We start from the raw sequence: 8,451 nt of genomic DNA on the forward strand, positions 1-8,451 counted from the left end.
CTTCCCTTCAGTGATGGCTTCTGCTTTGAGGAGCCAGACTGCACCCCTCACTGACAGAGCTCAGCCCTGAACTCCCCAGCACTGCCCTGGAGATTAGTATTGGCCTGGGGTGCAGGCCCCGCTTTCCCAGCATGGTCCATGCCCCAGCCTTACCTGATGCCCAGTAAAGCCTTCATAAAAAGAGAGAGAGAGAGAGAGAGAGAGAGAGAGAGAGAGAGAGAGAGAGAGAGAGAGAACAGAGAGAGAACAGAGAGAGAACAGAGATAGAAGGAGAGAGAGAGGACCTATTTAAAAAGAAGCCATCCCAGTCCCATGGCTTACCAGGTGTCCAGCTGAACTGTAACATGTACCAGCATGCACTTACCTTTCATCTTTCCTGACCACATGATTCACCTCAGTTCCCTTTCTGCACCCCATTTCCCTTTCTCTATTCCCAATGCCACCTCCTCCCATTCCTGCATCTGTTCGTGTCCACAGCTGACCATTCTTCCAAAAGCCAAAAAGGAGGGATAGGGATCTCTTAAGAGTACCAAGAATGGGGATAAAGAGATTTAAGAAAGACACTGATCATGCTCTCCTTTGTATTTTCCTGGTTTGTGGGTCGTGTGGTGCAGCAGTCAGTGGATCCTGGCTCACTGCTTGCAACCCACAAGCGTGAGGCAGGGTGTGTAATACCACCTGCTATTACAAAACCCCACATCCAGCATCTTAAGCACAGTAACATTTTGCTCACACAAAATCCAAAGTGGATGTTTCTGGTCAGGAGGTACTTTTCACACCGTCATTCAGAAATTCAGTCAATTTCTTTTCATGCGATGGCTCCACCATCACCCAGGGCCTCAGAGTCTTCTATGGGTCCTCCGCCCGGCTGCCAGATAGTGAAGGAGAGTCCAGAGAATTATGTAGGAGGTTTTTGTGGCCATTCCTGCACACAATTTATTAGGCAGAACTCAGTCACATGGTCACACCTAAATGCAAGGGCAACTGAAAAAAATGTACTATGGTGAGATGCTTCTGAGGAGGAAAAAAAAAAAAGGAGTTTTGTGACCACATAGAAATCTCTATCTCACTGTGGTGCCTTGAAGAAGTCACTTGTCTCTGAACCTCAGTTTCCTTGTCTGTAAACAGGCACAGGAATAATAGCTTCTTCATGGGATTATTATTAGGGTTAAATGAGATAGTTCATATGAAGCAATTAGCAGCAGACCTGGAACACAGTGTTTGAGAAATGTTGCTGGTTATGATTATTACAGCATCTGCATCTAATTAATCTTTGCATCCCCTAGTTAGTGGTTTCTTTTTATTTTTTCTTTATTGATTAAGGTATTACATATGTGTCCTTATCCCCCCATTGCTCCCCCACCCCACCCCCACTTGAATGGTTTCTTTTATTTCTTTCGTAATTGAAATTTTATTGGTTGTTTTGAGGATAAGTACACAGACATTGTAATTTGTACACAATTGACATCAGCATCAAAACAAAAAAGTCATATAGTTCTGATTCTTTCCTAAATAGTTATTCCAGTGACTTTCCAGCTTAAAATTTGGAGGCAAATTTTAGAATATCCAGTACCAACGTCTTCAAATGTTGATACTCCATTCATCAAAGTCCTACTAATTCACAATTTAATATCATATACACTACATTAATCAAACGTTGGATCTTTCAAAGCACACTAACAAAGTTAGTAGGAAAACTGGACTCCACACCAAACATGTTATAGATGCACAAAATTCTGACAGGGAGAGCCAAGATCAAGAAGTGGTTTTCTTTAGGAAACAATTCTATCAAACACATGATAATAGAAGTAATTTAAAATGTTCAAGACATATTAAATGCATGAGTGCCTCAAATTGCCATTTAGTACGCTTTGTATTAAACCTATCTCATGTATGGAATGTTAACCTGACACCCAAGACCATCAAAGCCTCCCATATTCAATATCCCACTATTTTCTGGTTGTACCAAACAACCAGCAAATGATTTCACCTCTTAGAAAAAAAAAGCATTTATACTTAAAAAATAGGATGTGAAATTCCCTCCTTCTTAAAAATGTTTCTAAATGCTACTGAAAACTTGCATTTACAAAATCTTTTTGGTTTGCATAAGAAGAGAGATAGGGACCACTGGTAAGACATGGTAAATGATATTCATCAGACTTGGAACTTCTTTCTCTGCTGCTTCATCAGATGCTGGAATCCCCTCGTGTTTCATTTCTCTGTTTTCTACAGGTAAATCTTTAGTTTCTTGGTCAGCCACTTTGGCCTGCTTTCCCTTGCCTCCCCCTTTCTTTTTTGTTTGTCTTTTTTTGTATGCAGCTTTATCCTGGCCTTTTATGACTTTTTTAGATTTTTGCAGGAGCAGGTTTAGCTGACAACCTCACTGGTCTCTTGGGCTCCTCCTCTGCCTCCTCTTTGCAGAACTGACCTTCCTCTTGAGCATGGTAGTGCTGGGGCATGTGCATGCTGGGTGCCTGCATGCCTCAAACATCTGCAAAGAGAATTGGCCATATTGCCTTCTCTACCTAATGCAGCATACCAGAGCTCTGTGCATTTGCATGTTGGTGGCCCAACCATGACTGACAGCAGTAAGGAACTCACTTTCCTTGGCTGCTGTCCTGTTTCTTTCTCTAATAGAATCATTGAGGGGAAAACAACTGTAGTCCAGAGTCGGATTCGGGCATACCTGCTCTCCTCACCCATATGATATCCTAATGACACTCAAACCCTATAATTATGCTTAACAACATTAAGGTTTGAATTACTTACTGAAGATTCTTCCTGAACTTTGTGGGCAGAGAGGATGCCAAAATGGAACAGACAGTAAGGAAGAGATTAAGCACCCAAAGGGTGAGGTGGCAGTGAAGGACACACCCAAACAGAGACTTCAGGTGAAGACTTCACCCACTCCATAACTCATTGCCATCCACTTTATGTGAGCACAGAAGGGATCAGAAACACTCCATCTAGTCTTGTACACTTTGTTGTGAAATTTGATCAGAATTCTCACTGATAAAAGCTTCTATATTGGAATCTATGTTAAGGGACCAGGCTATTCATTTCGTGGGGCAGGAAAGGAGGAAAGGGTTGAGAAAGAAGATTCTAAAGAAGATATACAGAGGAGGTCAGACATGTGAGGCTAGGAAAGTACACAAGATGGGCTCCTGAAATAACTCTGCTTTTATTTTTTACATATGGTTGCCTGTCTGAGTAATCAACGTGGTAAATTTTTTACCCAATTACATCATCACCTTGTCACTTTCTGGCAGAGTTGCCCTTGGGGAAAAATGTTAGATGGTCCCAATCTTTGTTCAATAATTTGGAGATGGAAAAGAAAGAACTTGTAGTTTAAAAATTATTTTTAAGGTAATTTTTTCAAATTATGCTTCCACCAAATTGTAAACACAATTACAAACATTTCAGAAGATAAAATTGCAACTAAGCAGAGAAAATCCAGAGAAATTGTTAGATAAAACTTTCTCATTTTAAGGGATAGTGTATTTTCACTATACAATGTAGGATGTGCAAGTGCCAAGCTCCAGAATTCAGATATCTTATGTCAAAATAATATCCTGAACCAAAATTTTATTACTAATTTGAATTCTTTATGGCATATCAACTTTAAGACTGAGCCAAAAAAATAGATGGCAAAGTTCTACATATGTGCAGAAATGCATTCTAAGAAGTAAGTTAGGCATAGTTAACAATGGTAGAGTAGTAATGATAGTTAACCTTTATTAAGTACTTGCTGTGTGCTGGGCACTATACTAAACTCTTCGCAAACATTTTTCTCATTTTTTTCTTAAAACAACCCTTTGTGTAAGAATTAGTTTGATATCCAGTCCCAGGTAGGGAAACTAGGACTAGAGAAGAATAGTGACATGCCCAGGGTTACCCAGCTTTATATGGGTGAGCCTGGAAATAAGCACATGGTGGTCTAACTCAGAGTATGCAGAAGAACCAGATGGGACCAATGCTCAGCGGTAATATCAGACCAGGAATTGCATAGCCAACCCTAATTTATGCCACATGGACTGGTCCCATCTTTGTTCAATAAAAGCATCTGATATTAGACTTCACAGTCCTCAGAGGCTGAATCAAGCTGAGTTCCCCCCAAAATAGACCCTGAGATAAGAATTGGGGTGCAAATAGATTATTTGAAAAGGGATTCTGGGAAGGATGGTAGCAGAATGTAGAACTGAGACAGAGAAGAGAAGGAAGCCAATCCAAGGAACACCCACGAGGGTGTTACCACTGTTGGAAGATGGGACTCAATCCCACTGGGGACATCTGGATGAGTATGTTGAACATGTTTTAGAGTTGTGTCACCCAGAGCTGAGAAATTTGGCCTCTGTAACCACAAACTCCTGTCCGTCCAGTGGTTGAAGCCACCTCCCACAGCATTAGTTTCTGGACATTTTTTACCTGTTCTTTGTCTGACCTGTGCAGGCTTTCTGCCTGATTCAGGCATTGGCATGTACAAAAGTGAGGACCAGGGGATGTGGATGCCCACTGACACTGTTTGCTCTGCTAGATATGTCTCCACAAAGATATTCATGGCTTCAAATTTGATAATCACTTCTCACAGAGGCATTACTCTATGAAAATTGTTCTGGCTCAGTGCTTGGAATTACAACCATGAATGATAGAATATTCTCCTTTTCCTAGACCCTTGCAGGTTTTCAGCATGAGAGATGGAGGAGATTAAATACCCGCAACCTCACAAGAGACATTATTTGGTACCAAAGAGTGAATTCCCAAGGTGCTGACTTCTGCCTGCTTCTCCCATTTGTGGTCCCAATCTTCTCAGAAGCTGGGGCAAAGGGGCCTGTAACACTGCTACATTTGCTACATTGATTTGGTCCACTTTTTAGCATTTAAACACACTAGAGGACATATTCAAGGCAGGCAGGGACTGCTAAATGCCCATATTTCTTTTGCCTAATAGAGTACAAACTTAAAAGTTAGTAGTGAAAGAATGAAAGTGGTAAACAATATGATTAAGGACATTGTCATCCAAAGGTGTCAATTCAACACCAACAGAATCTCCAGTTTGGGGTGCAGTGAAGAAGGAAACTTTATTCAGTGCAAACAGCTCAATTGTGATATAGTACAGCTGTGAACACAGCACCGCTGTTGGGCAGCTCTTGGGTGAAGCAGTCGTGGGGTAAGGCCTCTTCAGCTAGACAACTCTACTCTGCTCCTCATTGGTCTGCTCTGCTCCAGGGAGACATCCCCGATGTCTCAGCTCCATCCAGGGAAATGCAGTCTTCAGTCTTCCCTGGAAAAAGAAAGTAAGTATGTTCTCAGAATCAAAGAGAAGCTGACTTATATAGACAGAAGTCCCCACCCCTGGTCACTGATTGGTCCATCCTCATGCAAATGAGGACTCAAATCCTCACAGTTTGATCCAAAAAGCACTGTTCTGATTGGTCAGAATAGAGTCACCCTGATTGGTCAGTGAAGAAGCTGTTGAAGATATAGCTGTGCAGTTCCCATTGTATGGGGAAAGTCTCAGTCCTATTGGCTGAAATAGGATTCCATGAACTCCTTTATAAGGGCTGACTCAAATGGCAGAAACACAGTGCAGGCATGCAGTTCAGTGCAGAGGCAGGTGGTTCAGTGCAGGCTTCTCTGTGAAGTGCAGTTTGTGTGACAATCCCCTGTGCAGAAATAGCTGCTAGGCTGTGTTTTTTTTTTTTTTAAATATGAGCCCAGTTAGCCACTGGGAGCTTCTTATGAGGCATCATCTTTCTCAGGGTCCACAACATGCCTTCAAAATCCAGGTATGAGAGGTGGATATTTTTGCTACATTGATTTGGTCTACTTTTTAGCATTTAAAAGGAAAAGATGAGCTAATTTATGTATCTTATTATACCTAACCATATACCATGAAGTGTGTGTGTGGTACATAATCGAGAGACTCAAGAGTTTACCAAAAAATGAGAGAGTGGTTTTGAAATATGTCATAGACATAATGGCAGCAGGATACTACCAAACATATTGCAAGCCAAACTTTTATTGGAACCAAATTTTTATTTTAACTAAAATAAAAACTTTTCAACAATGAAAGTTTCAGTGGATTCCCATAGAAAAAATATGGATGAAACCATAAGTAATTTTTTAGTTTTCTTTTAAAATCTAAATTGGGTGTTATATTGCAAAGATGTTTTCCACATGATATTATTTGAATGCCAAGTCACCCAAGTGTTTAGGAAAAGTAAACTTCTAAAAGTTTGGGGGTTTTCATTTCCTCCTGGAGCACTCTGTCTAGATAAGGTTGATTTCTGCCTTCCATGGCTGTGATTTAAAATATGACTTTTATGAACTTTGTAACCTTATTTGAAGGAAAACATTTTAAGAGCAAGGGATAAAATTCAATTAACTGAGATGACAGAAAATAATCTACTAGGCAAATATATCAGGCAATTGGAAGCTTTCATACCTTTCAAGAAGGAAATAACCAATTTCTTGCCTTGTTATCTAATGACACAGGAGTTTATTTCTCTTGAAGCTGTTCAAATCTGCCTAATGAGGCCTAAACACTGTTGCCAAGCAATTAAAGTTTTTATTGTGTCACTGATTTCTTTCATTTCCAGAGTTGCTGATAATCATTAGCCAATACTGTCTCATCTAAGAATGCACACACATACACACACACACACACTCTAGCTGGCTGAGACATAGAACAGCTCCCCTGACAGCTCAGGCCAATGAGTGTGAGTAAACAGCCTCAGACAGTTACCAAACTTGCACGTTTCTGTATATTTTATCAATCAATGCATTTGTGCTAACCCAAGCTCATTTGTTGTTCTGAGTGTTGTTTATATCATAGGTATTGAAAATGGCAGCATTTACTAATACAAACATGCACACACAAAGAGCAGGTTGTATTTTACAAAAGACCACCTCACTATTACCTGTCCCACATGTGTTTCTAGATCCTTGCCACTCCCCCATCAAGAAATGAAGTCTAAAGTCTAAACACTTGCCATTGAATGTGGTTTGGCTTGTGATGAGCCTGTAACAGAGTCCAGCAGAAATGACTTCTAAGGCGAGATCATAAAAAAGAATGCAGGCCCTAACTGGTTTGGCTCAGTGGATAGAGCATCGGCCTGTGGACTGAAGGGTCCTGGGTTTGATTCTGGTCAAGGGAACATGCCTGGAGTTGTGGGTTTGATCCCCAATAGGGGGTGTGCAGGAGGCAGCCAATCAATGATTCTCTCTCATCATTGATGTTTCTATCTCTCTCTCTTTGCCTCTCCCTTCCTCTCTGAAATCAATCATATATATACCTTTTTTTTAAAAAAAAAGGGAATGAAGTTTCCATGACTTCTCTGGTAGCAGCCCAATGGCCTGGAGGCAACCCTGCTATGAGGAGGCCCAAAAGTCCATGCAGACAGACCACATGAAGAGACACAGAGGTTCTGGCCATCTCTAGCTGTTCCAGCCACCCATCTGCTCTTCCAGCTCTAGCCACCTACTAATGGCAATTGCATAAAAGAAATGCCCAGCAAAGTCTTCCTGAATTCCTGACCCATGAGTAGTAATAAGCCATGAATAGTAATAAAATGATAGCTGGAGATTAAATCAGAAAGTTTGGGCATGAAATTACACAGCAATACACAACTGGAAACACCATATCCTAAGAAACTGAGTACAGTTAGGATGTTTTTATATACACCCTTTTCATTATCAGACAGTGCAGACACTACTGGTGCTCTATCTGTACCTCCTTGGCTTTCACTGTTTCCATACTAGTTGTTAACTTCTTACTGAAAGTCAATGTCACTCTCTGCCTGGGGCTCCCTGTCTGCAGCCCATGTGGCCAGTGAGGGCCAGGTGAGAAGTACCACGGAGTTATTTTCTCCAGGGAAGCACTTAATTAACAGGAAATTGAAGTTTCTGGATAATTAGCCCCACTCTTTGCCCCGCAAATGGACAAATTCCTATGCATGTTTTACCCCATGTCACCAGGTGATTGACAATGGTAGTGGACTTGATAACATACTCTTCTGGCTGTCTTCTCCCTCCTGCCTTGCTCACTCCAGCCCACTTCCTATGCTTCTTGGCATCAAACCAAACACTGTCCATAAATCCTCATCTCAGGATTGGCTTCTGAGGGAACCCAGATGAAGACGATGTGGAACCAGGCTGAAGGGAAATGAAGGGTAGTGTCAACTGAGAACTCAGCCCTTCGACTACTGCTTCAGATCACGTGAGGCATCTGAGGAGCTGCTGAGAATGGAGCCCGTGGCTGTGCCCTGCCTGAGACTAGATGAGGAAAGAAAAGAGATTGTCCTCATTCATGCCTCTTATTAAGCACCCAGGAGATATACACGTGAACATCCACACAAATTTACAAATAATGCACATATTCTGAATGGGTGAGTAATTTTGTCAAATACATTTCCCTTTTCTTGCTCCAAATTTTGAAAAATATTTAAGTAA

General features: G+C 41.2%; 1 pseudogene across 1 annotated transcript; it reads right to left on the reverse strand.

The window, feature by feature from the left end:
• Positions 1–2,083: 2,083 nt before the first annotated feature.
• LOC308256598 (non-histone chromosomal protein HMG-14-like) lies at positions 2,084–2,443 on the reverse strand (annotated as a pseudogene). Its single transcript has one exon. The product of its transcript is annotated as a non-histone chromosomal protein HMG-14-like (transcript).
• Positions 2,444–8,451: the final 6,008 nt, after the last annotated feature.

The sequence above is a fragment of the Plecotus auritus genome (genome assembly GCF_963455305.1).
Source record: "Plecotus auritus genome assembly, chromosome: 8".
Lineage (NCBI taxonomy): Eukaryota > Metazoa > Chordata > Mammalia > Chiroptera > Vespertilionidae > Plecotus > Plecotus auritus.